General features: G+C 39.0%; 1 protein-coding gene across 1 annotated transcript in view; it reads right to left on the bottom strand.

Moving 5' to 3' along the window:
- LOC104621512 (transcription factor SOX-6-like) overlaps positions 1-14,955 on the bottom strand; it is a gene marked incomplete at its 3' end in the record, with an annotated part of 56,653 nt that overhangs the window by 17,526 nt on the left and 24,172 nt on the right. The window lies entirely within an intron of this gene.

The following is a 14,955-nucleotide window of genomic DNA, read 5'->3' on the forward strand; positions in this document are numbered from 1 at the left end:
CCGTTAATTTCCTGACTTTATAAAGTACTTAATGCCTTGACGGCTAGTTGTTGTAAGAAATGAAATAGTAACCAAATTTAAATGCCCTTCTCCATGTGACTTATTTTAACTCACAGTTCAAGTAGTTCTCCCATATATAAAGGACGAAGCAATTGTTTTCTAATTCTCCTTCTGTTCTCCTATCTCATATGTTCAATTCTTGCAGAGACAATATTTTTCACAAAGGTGGTCCTAATGACTTTCACTGGCAGCACAACAGCAGAACTCTCTGCCTTGCTGGAACATACACAGAATCCTCCTCACGTGAGAGTCCACAGAGGTCTACTCATTAATTTTAATGGAAACCCAAACTGGTTCCAGCATCTTCAAACTTGCCTTCATTAATGTGAGAGCCTTCTCCTTCACGCCTTCTCCAAAATAAAGCCATGTTCTCTGCATATATTGCTTTTCCCTTTTATGTCTCTTTTATACCCTACCCTTCTGTATACATCTCTGAAATCCCCTTTTTTCTCTGCTAACATACGCCATCTATACCTTGCAAAACTTAGGTCAATGTCTCCAAACAAAGCTTGCTGCAGAGTACATACACTGCATAATATAATGCTGCAAACATGAACAGTTTTTATTTTGATCAGATTCTCCAAAGGGTTTTTTTTTTTTTTCATTTTCATTATCCTATTTCCTTACCTTTTGTATTCCAGATGAGTATTATTTTGAAAAAAGTCATTAGACCATGTTGTGATCCGAGTTACAGACTTGGTTGAAAAAGTCTTAATAATTTTTAAATTGTTTTCATTTTATAGCATATGAAAGCGACACATATACTGCTTTTAGGGATTTGTGTTACAATTTTATCTTTTTTTTCCCCTGAGTAATTTTTGGTGTCTCTGGTTCAACGAATTCCGGTATTTCAGAAAAAAAAAGTGTCTTTTCATAAATAGAACATATATTGCTAAAAAATATCTCAATAAATTTTGAATAAAGCGACGTAAAAGTTTTGAAGTAAATAATGTGTTTGTTTTCACATTTTGGCAAAAAGATTACCATTGGTTAAGAAAACTTTTAGTGCAAACAATTTTGAGCAGCTTGAATGTGTTATACTAGTGAATAAATTCCCTAACAGAATCGGATTTAACTGAGATTACAATCTGGGCCGTCATATGCCCCAAAAGCCAAACCCAGTGATGTTAATGAGAGACTTTCTACTGACGTCAATGAGCTTTTGACCAAGCCCTAAAAAATTTTCCGACTCTAGTCAACAGAAATGCTCCTTTTTTTTTTCGTGTAACTCCCTCCATTTTTGTTCCGCACTTGGAAAATTACAAGTTCCTAACAGTGGACTGAAAAAATGAGTTGGAGCCGAATGTAATTTTTTTCACATATATATAGACCTGAATAAACTGTTTTTTAACACTGATCTAGATGAGAAAAATAGTTAACTTCAGCATCATCAGTTCAGATTTTATCCAACATTCCAACCCGTTATCACCAAGTGGCAATTTTTTTTTCCACAGACAAGGCCAAAAGAGGAAATATCTCCAAAGCTGCTTTCTTATTCACACTTTGAAGACACATAAGCCAAATACCATCCTTAGTTACAGTTCTTAAATCCACCTATATCACCAATTATAGGAACGGCATTGTTCCTAATTTTACCAGGAACTAGTTTCTTGGTTTTATTCCAAAGTGGGTCCCAAAGACACTCACTTGTGTTTCTGTGTATGTCACACATTGGTCACAGACACAAAGGACTTGCAACAGCTGCCTAAACCTCGGGAACCATCACTGCTGTTTCCACGCACATTTTGCGTGCATTCAATTGTTTTTGTATGTGCAAATATATTCTGAGTATAAAACAAGTTTGTTGTAAGAGAAGCAGCATATATACCCAAGGACTGAATGATATGTAAAGTAACAGAAGGTGATTTTCAAAATCACAAATTGCTTAGCATTCAAATGGAACCTTTCAAAACTACTAAAATTCCCCTGCCTCTCTCTCTGGGGAAAAGGAACCGTGAGGAGGAAAGGACGAGAGAGTAGTTTGTAAGCGAAGCATCTTGAAAGGGCTCGGGATACTCAATTGCTAGTTCTTTCAAATGTTCTGTGTAACCATGGAAAAAAGCCACTTCTGTTTCTGCGTTTCAGTTTCCTACCTGTAAAATAGGTACAAAAGAAGTGATTTCTTACATTGTAAAGGTCTTGAAATGACAAACTGATTAATAACACAGAGACGCCCTGATACTACAGTGTTGGCTAAAAGTGTTTATGTAGTACCACGGTTAAGACGACTTCGTAGCTGGACAAAAAAAGGACGGGGAAGGGTTTTTTAAAAGATAAATTATCTACTAAACTACTCACCTAAGTAATCATCCCCAAAACAAAATGCTTCCTTCGACTGCTCTTGTTATGTGTGCATGTATGCAGTGTTGGCACATCACATACGTGGGCTATTTATACACTCGTGGGCTTTAAGATACACTCCACTTAATCAAAACACATATACAGTAGGGGAACAGCTGCAATCACATCTCAGTGGGCTAAATTACAGTACACCAGTGAATTACTCATTCAAAAAGATCTGGAGCAATCACACATTCATTGCGTGATTTGCAGTCTAAGAGGAATCCTCTCCTTTCCATACCAGCGGATGAGCGCACTGCTGTCGCTGAGAGTTCTGCATGGATCCCCTGGCCCCCCGGTTCAGGAATCTGCCTTCCCCGCTCGTCCGTGATCTTTTTATTCAGCCGTTCAGAACCACCACCTGAAATGCTCAACTGTTACCTATCTTGGCTTTTGCTTTATGTCCCTCCGTTTTACGTTGCTCTTTCTTATGCCATTACTGGGGAAAGTGAAAAAGAAGTTTCAGTGGTTCTGGATTTTTGCTTTTACCATGTAAAAAGAAAGAATAGGATACTTGCACATAAAACTTACTCGTGTCAATGGGTGTATCAAGTTAAAAAACTTCTAGCAAGGGAACTCCTCTGATACTATGTATGAGAGTTTAACCGTCCCCTGAACACACTCACCCTGCAATCCGTAATGGCAAGAAAGATATGTCTGCAACAGTTTAAAATCAGTCCCCTGAGAAGGAAGTTCCCTCCCAACAAGTGAGATTTCGCAGGTCCCTTTTTTGAAAGGGCAAATCCATGTGACTTTTTTCAGTCAAATGGAGAGAAAAGCAACACCACTGCTAAGAGTGGTACTAAAGAACCTGAATACCTACGACTGACGTTTTGAAGTGAAGTCCATCAAGCCACACACAAATTCTGTATCTCAGTCCGCAAAGCAGTGGAAAAAAACAGACACCCTTTTACGGGAGAACCGTCCCTCTCAGCTGCGTAACCATCTCACCTGCTCAAGTTTGATTACACCCCAGCCTGTGGCCCCGTTAATCCTGGTCAGAGCGTCACGCGGCTCGCAGCTGCCTCGTGGATGGGGCTCTGTTGTTCTAACGCGCGCTGCCGCAACGCTTCACCCAACTCCGAGCCGGGCTGTACTCACCAACACCCGGTGCTGCTGCTTCTCGCTCTTCCCGCTTCGGCAAGGCGGACGAGGACCTCCGCCGATCCCACCGGGTCAAACACCCCCGACCTTTCTTCCCTCCCCCCCAACAACAGCAACACCACCACAAAAAAAAGGACCGGCCCGCGTTTCGCGTCTTCTGCTTCTGTTCTGAGCCAGAATCCACAGGAAGACTCGTTCATTTACCAGAAAGTTGCCTCTACATTGCCAAACAGCTTTCCACCTATGCAGGAAATGCCTCTTCCAAGGTTTAATGATAAAACAGGCTTCTGCCCTTTCAGGATGAGGTCAATAATCTTCCTTTGTTAATCTTGGGCAAGCTTTACTTAATCTAGCCCCCTTGTCACCTTTGTGATTGACAGGAAAAGTCATGTCACTGGACAATGGACTTATCCTCGCTGAGCAGTATCTTTTTTAAAGATTACACAACGTTACCCTTGCTCTCATAAAAAGTGCAAACATTCTGTTGTTAGAAGAAGCTATTCGTTCCAACTGTATCTTTCAAACGGTCTCTCTCCGTTTCCAGGGTCCAACAGTTCTACAGAGGGACAGTGAAATGCTTCATGAAAAGAAACAGGTTGTACTTGGTGAGATTTCCAAAATATCTCCTAGTGCTCTAAATAGATCTCATCTTCTCCTTCCTCATCTAGAGATGCACATTATCCCTGTCTGCAATTAAACTTAAGACAGAAAACTCTGTTTCCGTGACATTAAAATTTTGTCCCAAACCAACCAATAATGGAAGCAGAAGAAAACTCAGAACTAAGTCTGAAACTGTTAATTACCACCATATGGTACGCAAGGAGGCTGCATCTGCAGAAGAAAAATCTTAAAAAATTACGAGAATCAAGCTTCTGGCTTTGCAGCCAAAAACACCTGGAATAAAAAACTTGTGTCTTTAAAACAAGCACGGATATTGTCTGAAGACTGTGATCCTCAAAGCAACCCAACAGGTTCTTTTTGCAAAGCTGGAATTTTGCCCATACGTTGCTCCTTTAGAATGTGTAAAGAAGACACGAACGCACATTTTTTGCTCTGCTTCAGACATGTAGGCCTATCTACTTTATAGTCTCCATAGTGACCAGGAAGCTGGTAACAGTATGACATAAGAGATAATCAGAAAACAGAATACTTCACACTGCTGAAAACAAATGATTCTGAAGCAGTTCAGCACCGTTTGCTATTTGTTTTTATTTATGTTACCTAATAAACTTTCAGGAAATCAGTATTTACTGATTCAACAAGTATTTACAAGATTCAACAGCATAGCTACTCCAGGTGAAAATCTGAAAGCTATAAAAACACTCCCAAAGCCCACAGGAGGTCCACCAGCAGCAATTACGAGAAACACCAAACTTGACATTTCCAGTATTTTTTAAGGTTTAAGAGAAACAAAACACACACGCACAATATTCACACAGCAAGAATGAGCTTTTATTTTTTCTTAACCTTCCATTTACAATCTTTGCCTTAATTAATGTAATTAACTAACTTCAGGAGCATAAGTGCCACCAGCTTTCAACGGGAATCATATCTTCAAATCACTTCAGTGATTTGGAAAATTCTCTCCTTCTACATTCTACAGCATAGGGGCTGTAGGGCTGGTACTATCACAAACCTGTATGGTTTGTGGTGGCTGTCAACCCGGCACCTTCAGGAAGATGAAATACATATTCCGTAAGGCTTCCCAGTGGAAACTGTTTAGAATTTCCTTGCTTCTATCTTACATTTAAGTAGGTCTTTTGTCTATAGGTTTCCTTCGTGGAGCAAAGTTGTTCTTCAGTGGTGGAAAGGCACAATCCCAAGGAGATATAGAAGAAATGGTGGAGGATACAGTCAGGAAAAGGGAGACTATGGAAAAGGGCATAGAGGGGGGGAAAAAAGTGGAAGAGGATAAATACACCGTTAGGAAGTAAGAACTGGCGAGAACACATAATCCAAGGAGGGATAAAAGCAACGTCAAAGGGTGTCATGTAAACAAACCTAGAAAGATGTACAGCCACAGGCTGCGGTTCTGCAATTAGATCCATGCAAACCGACAGGTATTCTTACACTTTTTTTTTTTCCCTAGGACTGTGGTTTAATGATGATGAGGAACTGAAATGTAATGGAGAGTGAAGAAGTTGACAAATGGATCTGAAGAGTCAGCTGAAGAGGTCCCCATAGCAGAGAAGTAAGAATTTTACCTGAATTAAGTGTAAACAGTAAATAAAACTACACAGTAAATAGAAATGTGCATTTTTTTTCTTTTTACTACGATCATGCTACAGTCAAGCGAAATACATTAAAGTCAAATACTGGTTTGGTTTTGCTGAGATGATGCATTTAGGACTCCATGATCCATCATCATTTGGAAGTACTACCAGTTACCCGACTTACAGAATCCTGATCACATCTAGCTCTCCCTCTAAAATGTTAATACTTTGCTTGGTACTGGAATTTTTCTTTTCTTTTTTTTTTTTTTTTTTTTTGCAATCATTACTATTTCTTGTCCTTCAGGTTGGATTTACTTGACATCAAGTGCTGTATCTAATTAATGACCTCTTTTTCATGAAGCAGAAGATACATTGGCAGAGGTTTCAATGGGAAGACTAACAGGTATTTCCAGTGCTTGACATCTATGAACCTGACTGAAAATGGTTTGAAGCTCAAAAAGAAGACCATCTGCTCTATGAACTCTGCTACAGCAGACACTTTCCTTCCTTCTACCTTCTCCCTCCATATGGAAAAACTGAGACAATAATAAATATTTCCTGCAGCTTAGGGCATTTTTATATAATTGATGTAAAAACCTAGAGATTATTGGACAAAAGCCTCATAGCAGTTGTATTTTCATTTTTATTGATGCAATAAATACTCAGCTCGTACATTACTCTGTGGTGCACTACAGCCCAATCACCTGAGACCGGAAATTGGGAACTCTCTCGTATATCAAGCACCACCCCACAACATCTCACAGTAATGCTGAAATGTACTTTGATTTTTTTCCAAACACCGTGATACTCAGGCTGCTGCCGTAACTGCACGAGCAAGGGAAGATTTCAAGCGTTTCCAAGGTTTGGAGATGAGTTGTAGGAACTGCTCAGTTGCGTTCACACAAAAGGAATAACCTATAATCCGTTTTGCATTGATTTCTAACTTTATCCTCTATGATTTACAGAACATAGGAGCAGATTTTTCAAGGATTTAAAGCATCTAAAGATGTAAGCAGGTGCCTAGTGCGATTTTTGAAAATGCACAATAATATATATCCATTTAATTCCCACTGATTTCATTATAGGTCCCTGAAAATAAAGAGTTGGAAGCAGCACAGTGCGACTGGCTGACTCTCTGCACTTCTTCACCAGACCATTATCAGACTATCTACAGTACAGAGCACAATCTGATAACCAATGCTTTAAGACAAACATTTCTTCTCCTCTGGCTGTTCTGCATTCCAGCCCATCCCCAAACATGCAGCAAAAGTTTAGTATTTTTTTACTGCTTATCTCACCATTTCTACTTGATTTATTACAAATCAAAGAATTATATGCAAACTGCGGATCTGTTTGTAGTAAAAAATATATGAGAAAATGTTGTGACATTTTAGAACCTTTTTATATTGGATGTCTAACAGGTTGGGTTTTTTAAATTATTTTCTTTTGTGCTACATATTTTGGTTTTATTTTTAGCCCACCTCTTTGTCCCATGTCTTGCAATGAAGTGTTACCCCATATAGAAAAGTAAACTGCAAATCTTTCTGCAGAATACAGCTATTAAACATAGCGAAATAGTAGCAACTACTTTGTACTGGGTAAATGTGGTTAGTAGACATAACTTCTGATACCTAGGCTCAGACCAGAGCTCTGCTACCGCTTCTTTCTCCAGCAAAACTAATTTTAAGAATGTAATATAGGATCACATCTATTTGCTCTCAAAATACTTAACAAACAAAACTGGTATTTTGAGAACTCCTAATATGTTAGCTATAACCTGCAAAAACAAAGAACACGTTGTACTATAACAGCCTTGTTATCTTCATGCTAGTAATCTTCATGCTTAAAAAAAAAAATAAAACTCTTAAGACTTTTATGATCTCTTCCCTGGGGGACTAAAGATCACCCTTAAGACCTTGCTAAACAAAAAGTAAGACTACTTATCAAAACAGCTTGGTAGAGTCTTCAGCATACGTTAAATCCTTCTAATAGTTTGGAAATCATGCAGTATAAAACGATTATCTTTGTAAAAGTACAAGCTTACTAACCACATACAAGAACTCTGGTTTTGCAAGTGTAATAAAACCTACATCGAGTGTCAAAACCAGTTTCATCACCAGCTTTCTTGCTATGAAACGAACCCATTGTCCGTGCTAACTCCTCGAAAGAATGGGAGAGGACCGCCTGAACAGAATTGAGCGATACAATAAAAGTAGTGTCACAGGCGAGCAATGGCTCCAGGGCTGTTTCCAGCTACCTAGCTTTCATCTTACAATTCACCACAGTTTTCAGATGGGAAAGGGTTGCAAGATCACCTCATCTGTTCTCTGGTAGCCTACAACAACAACAAAAAAAATCATGCCAGACAGACATACTCCACCTCATTCCTTTTTCTGGGTGGCCGAGAGGAAAGATAAGTCACGTACGATTTGGTCAAAACCGCGTCCTCTGCGTTGAGGACGATTTGGAGGATATCTTGTCTGGAGAGAACAGCCCTCCAAACTGGGGAGCAAGAGAAAAGAAAGTATCCTGCACCCGCAAGTGCCTGCGCTGACGTTCGGACGAAGGCAGCGTGACTCCGCCAAGTACCTATGGCGGGTACGGAACAAACCGGCACACCACTCTGCTGTGGTCCCTTCTTGTTTCACTTGGGCTAGTAAAATGCCTCAGGCAGTGAGGTTTCCCATTCCCCCCGCGAGTATTCTACACAGCAGAAAGACCCCTCGCTGCTCTGAAACTTTGCCTCATGTTTGCTTCCTTTCGGCCCAACACTCTTCTCACACAGATGCTTCTCCCAGTGCTCTCGACTATTCCTTCTCCGTGTCAGAGCTTGTACCATCCACACCTCCTTGGACAGTTAGCGTGTATTTATTTTGTTATTACTGGCCCGTATTTAGCCTTCCCTCTTTCGGTCTTCCCTCACAAATCAGCTCCTCCAACTCTTTAATCATTTGTTGCTTGCATCTGAAATCCCTCCAATTTGCCGACTTCTCTAACGTGGCCAGAACTGAACGCATTATTTCACATGGCATCTTGGCAGAGTTATGAGGAGAGGGACAATTACCTCCTTGTTACCGCCTTTTTTGCTGTCTTGCTGCATGACAAGCTCGGGTCTAATTTGTTCCAACACACCTAAATCTTTTTCAGCATTACTGTTTTCCAAGTGCCTTACTCCCATCGATTATCTGTGTTTTGGATTACTTTATCCAGCTGTACCAGTTCATCATTTTACACTGGATTATTTCCTGCCATGCCGTCTGCCCCCGATTCCTTTGATATGACGGTTCTCCTCTCCCTGGTGCACCGCTGGCAGCTTTAATGAGCGTATTGCAATTCACTTGTTCAAACTTCTACAATAATGTATTTATTTCTCCATATTGCTAGAACGTTGCTGCAGGCGCTCACTGTCCTCCGAGTCCCGCGCCAAGAACCAGGCAGCCGACAGCAGCAAAGGGCCACCACGACCACGCTCCTTGCAGTCCACCTTTCTATCCAGCCACCTGAGAGGAACGCGAGAGACGGAGATGGCCACGTAACTAGGAGGCCCTGACAGGCCAGGGTAAGCAAAAAGGTACTTTTTTAATGACGGGCACTTCTGCAGAGTCTATCGTCCTAGGAATTTTTTCCTCATTTCTGCTGCAGGAATTCCTCTGACAACCTCTGCCATTGTGGCTTTTCGAAGGAGCTACCCCCCTTTTCCTGACGTTCAGTGCATCTGCTGCTTTCTACTAGTTAAATAACACCGTGTTGTACATCACCATTCTAGCCTCCTCTCAACAACTTAATCACTGTTTTTTCTTTTTTTATATATACTTACTTTACCTGGAACATTCAAAAGAGACGCATGAAATACTGGACGAAGGAAGCACCTCGCAATACACGCATACTTACGGACGGAATTCCACGCAACTTCGAGTAAGCAACTCTTTTGGAATTATTTGTTCTTTATACTTTCCAAGATCTTATCCCACACATTTAATATCAGGAATCTTGCACATATCCTACGTGAAGGGTAGATGTGTGGCTAAATCCACTGCACTTTTAAAATAATCATGTTCTGCTTTACATATGTTGTGTATTATTCACGAGTCTCCTCGTTTCACATCTCTCTATTTACTTTTACCACGTATTTGTTCTCTTGATTTTCAGAACATTACAACTAGACTTACAGGATGATAACTGTCCAAATCATCTTTGCCTCCACAGAGATTAGTATCACTTTATTTCTTTTTCTGAAAGCAATCTTCTGGAAGTTCGCATTTTCTAGAAGGGCCAGAAAACATTACTGTATTAAAATGGAATAGCTACTTGAGAAGTAGCCCCATTGTCTCCACTGGAGTTAACTGCAGCATAAGATACCACATTTAGAATATGAATTTTTCAAAATGAATTCTATTGGTTCAGAAATATGTTTGCCTTAGTCATTTATTTTTTAAATGCGTATCACCTAGCACGGGGGACTCATGGATCTGCTTTTATCCAAGCTCTCTATTCTTTTACCTGTTTTTTGTAGACTTCACCAATTACTTTCCATCTACTACTTACTTTCTTACACTACTTAAGTAATGGTTACACAAACAATAATTTATAGGACTCTTCCAAGCAGTAACTGTTTTCATCCTCTTTAACAGTTATTAAAAGACCTATTTTCCCTCCAAAATTTCTCTCACCTGCTGTTCTCTTTATAACTTGATTTTCCTTCTATCAATGACTGTTCCACAATTTTAGTGAAATAAAATTTGGAATTCTGGTATAAACCAAAGTAGTTTTCTCAACTTTGGAGGAAAGATTGCACAGGAAATAAAAAAACCCCAATAAACCCAAAACCTCTTTATCCACACGGAATAAAAACATTCACAGAAAGTCAGCTCCACAGAAGATGTTTACAGAGTAGGAATCAATCTTATTTGGATCTTAGGCGTTTCAAACAGAGGATGGTGTTTGATCAGAGAATGCCAAATATATCAGAATAATTAATAAAAATTAATACAACAAAAGTCAATCCACATAACACTGATACAAAAATGTAACACATGTTAGAGCTACTCAAAAATTTGTTAATTAATCCCCACAAAATCCCTTTGTGATATTGCATATAGGGCAAATTAGGAAATGACATGAACTGACTTGCCAGGTTCCACAGCAAGGTAATGGCAGAGCACTTGCAGCATCTGAGGGTTCCCGAGAACCAATTCTCTGTTCAGTCTTCTGGGTCTTACCTCAAATGGTAACATTATGTTCTGCTCAGGGGAGCAGCATGATGTCATTTTATGATTTAAGTCCCATTCTAAAGCTCATTCAAGCAGAGCTTAAACAAGATTTTAAATGCACGTAGACCCTGTGCACAGGAGCCAGTTTAGACTGTGGCTGAGTGATGCAAAAAACCCGATAAATTCTAATTTATGACAGATGCACAGTTGCTCTCTGCAGATCAGTTATTCTTTCTTCTGTTCCTTTAAACTGCAGTCAGTAGCATACATTGCCTACAATGAAGAGACCTTTGTGATAAGATGATATCAAGGGATGTTGTGACACTCCTGATTAAGAATTACACAGTAAGCAAACTGTACAGAAATGCTAATTTTCCTCCCCTTTCTCATCACTTACCTAAATTATTCTGTGCAATACAAATGATCTTTATTAGCTTTAAGGCAGTTCATTCTCATTCTCTTATGTCATTTTAAAAAAGAAATCATATTCCTGTAGCTGATGAAGTCCACTATATATTTTCCTTAACAACTACTTTTGTGCACTGTTGTATGTCATGTTCACAAACAAAGAAAAAACCCCAAAGTATATCTATTCTTCTACAGTCATAGGCAACTACCCACCATCAGCAGAGGGTGAATAACTTTTGCTGGAGTTAGCCTTTCTTCTCCAAGCTCCTCTTTGAATCACTGATTTCTGAGTATTCCCTGTAGTCTTCAGTCATCATGAAGTGATGCTGAAAAACCCACAGAATTGCCCAACCCAAATAAGACAGACACAATTTTCTCCACTTTGGCTGGAAAGAATGTAAGCCTACTTTGTGATGAGGAAGTATAGGTTGACTAATAGAGCATGGTTTTACAAAATCTGTCTTTTTCTGACCTTAAATTTATCAAGAGAGTCTCAGGATGTGATCCAGCCAGGTATCACTGTGCCTACCAGCACTGAGCTGATGTACAGAAGGTTTCTAACAAAAAGTTCTCTGCAATCCATTCATTATACTTAGCAACATCAAACAGGGAAAAATAATTGAAAAGCTCCTATTGAGCACCTAGAGACCTTGAGCACAGACGGGGGGGTGAACACAAAGACAAGGCATTTGGTTATGAGAGTCACACTTCATCTTTTATATATATATATATAAAAAAATTCATACGCATTTAAAAAAAATACAGTAGATTTTGGAGGCTTTTCTTAATTTTCTTCCTCCCTTCTATTCTGGTCTATGAGTGTGTACATTTAAGAGTACACATATTTAAACATACTCAGAAGAGTTACGTAGGATTCCTTACGTTTTTTTTAATCTTCAGATGTACATATTTGAAAAATAAATTGCCAGAATAAATTCAACTGTGTGAAGTAAGAGTGAAAATCACATGCAAATGATATTATAAACAGGAACTACGCTGATAGCTTACTTGTACTGTACAAGGTACGAGGAGGCAAAAGCTAGTTTCTGACATATAAGACCAGTCCATCTGAAAGGCATCCAATCTCCCTTACAGTATCCTTGACAGTACTGGAAGTTGCACTTACACATTTATATAAAGCTCTTCTCAATACGTTTTGGTATTACTATGTAAAGTTTCAACAAGAGAAATGTGTCTCATAACTTAAGGTTTTAAAAATACAGGGCCAAAAGTAGATGCTACAATGACACTGTGCTGCAGCATCCAATATACCTGGCCACTGATTGCTTTCTTGGGTAGTTAATGTAGTACGTCATAGCCACGTACATGGCTATTAATACTAGCAATAGTATTAATGGTAATAGTATATTACCATTTTGTTTCTTTCATCAGTATCGTGTATTAATTGGGAAGCGTGTTTGTGTTATTCAAAGAAATACAGGTACTTCCTTCCTTCTATCCATGCCTTACGTTAAAGAAAAATGAAAAGATTTGGAAGGAGCACATACATACTCTGCCAGCTGTCCCGTCTTTCAACCCGGTTTTACACAACTTTATCATTACATCATTTTTCCTTCATTATTTGGGAATCAGCTTCTTAAAATAAGGCAGTCTTTACACTGTAGGTTCAAATTCACCTCAAGCCTATACAAATCAAGATACTGTTATCACACAAGGAGTTGGTAATGTGACAAGATTAGATGATATATAAATCACAGGTACCCAAATGAGCCAAAACATCGTCTTCAAAGGAGAAAACCTGGGATTAGGAAGGCCTGTAGAACAGAACAGGGATGCACAGTTACATTTTCAGTGACTAAATGGAGAATTTCTGAGGACTTTCTAAACAACATCCTTTTGTAAACATTTTTTCCATTAAGATATTAATTATAAGCCTGATTCTCCTGATTTCAGCATGTATGTATTCTCTAAAGAAGCTGGCCAGAATATGGAATGATCAGCAAGAGTTTCAGAAGATTGCCATCCGCAAATTGCATTTGCCTCCCCAGGTTATTTTCAGTGAAAATGGGATCACTTGTTCAGTAGACTAAACTGTTCTGGAAATGTCACTTCCAGAACACATTTATATTTTAAGCCTTCGTGTGCAAGTTTATTAATTTTCATTGCAGCTATTATTCACTTAAATAAAAAGCAGAACTTTCTTCCTTGGAAGTAACAGAATGACTCTTAGTGCCAGAGAGGTCAGCTTATGCACAGTGTACACTCAATAAAATATGACCAGAATTAGCTGTGAGAATTTCTCAAAAGAGCTAGTAGTTTGTCTTAGGTTTTACTCTTTTGCTTAAGCACTGATGAAAAGAAACGCTCTCTTACAATATCCAGTGGAGATACTGATGAAAATAAACTGGAAAATAGACAGCAACAAAACACCTTTGGAAATTGCTAGCCATTCCTGTGACTGCAAGGGTTGCATTAATTTTAGATTGGCACAGATTAGTAGAAGTTTACGTGGAAGCATCTGTCTTCTGCTACAGGTGAACCTCCAACAACTTATGGGAAAAAACAAAACAGTGGCTTTAGAATGTCATCTGTACTCAACATATTTGCTCCCCATGTATTTTCCGAGTCATGTCTATTTGCCTGCTTTATTGACTAATTTTTTTTAACAGCCGTTAGCACTGAAGAGTCAGTACAGCTACAAAAGAAGGAACTGGGCTCTGCTTTGCAGACCTATCATCAACAAAATAGCCAGTTAAGTACCATACGCAAAATGTTTATTACTAGGGATGATGTGAGGCAAAAAGGAGACAGCTTTATTTTCAAACCCCAGGTTAAGTTAGCATTACAGGCAATTAATAAAAATATAATATTTTTATGCAACTAAATTTGACCTCTAAAGCCACAGCAAGACAGAAAACATGGGACCCTTTAATGTCATTTTTATAGTCATTTATCTGACTATAACCACACTTTAAAGCGTTAAGGTCAGCTGGTCATGAAGCATGAGCTACACTTCTGACTAGCATGTACCACATTTGACTTGAGAGTAAATAAGGGACTGACACTCCATTAACCTTCACAAGTACAATTATTTATCAAAACAGTTCAAAAGAGTACCCGACAGAGAACTGATAAATCTGGAAGCGAAAAACGAAACTGTAACAGAACAAACTGATCCTTTGCCAGTGATGAAGAGCTATTTCCTACCACAATTCCTGGGGCAAGTCCTCCAGTCAGTTTTCTAACACAGCCATCCATTTTAAAGGACTGTCCCTTAATTCACACTGTTTTTGACAAAATCTCAGAGCTTTTTTGTTCTTTTTTATTTCCACCTTCTTTCTTGGAAATAATATATGCTAATATCCTGTATTTATAGGCATCTTCAAACACTTTCCTCAGAAACACATGCAGCAAATTCAGAAGAGTTCTGACACATTTGGCCGTATCCACTATTTCGTGCTTTTAATTTCAGCACAAGAAGCAAGCCTGTTCATAACATTCCTATTTGGTGAGCTGACCGTCATCTTCCTACCACCATATAAACGTCATTTGTTTTATTGCAGGACCTACGGTGGTTTATAACCATGTGGTCTTCAAATTTTGTCAATTCTGTAAGATTTCTACCCAAATTCCTCACTAAAGTGTGAGGCTGAGCGGTT

The sequence above is a fragment of the Phaethon lepturus genome, unplaced genomic scaffold (genome assembly GCF_000687285.1).
Source record: "Phaethon lepturus isolate BGI_N335 unplaced genomic scaffold, ASM68728v1 scaffold2305, whole genome shotgun sequence".
Lineage (NCBI taxonomy): Eukaryota > Metazoa > Chordata > Aves > Phaethontiformes > Phaethontidae > Phaethon > Phaethon lepturus.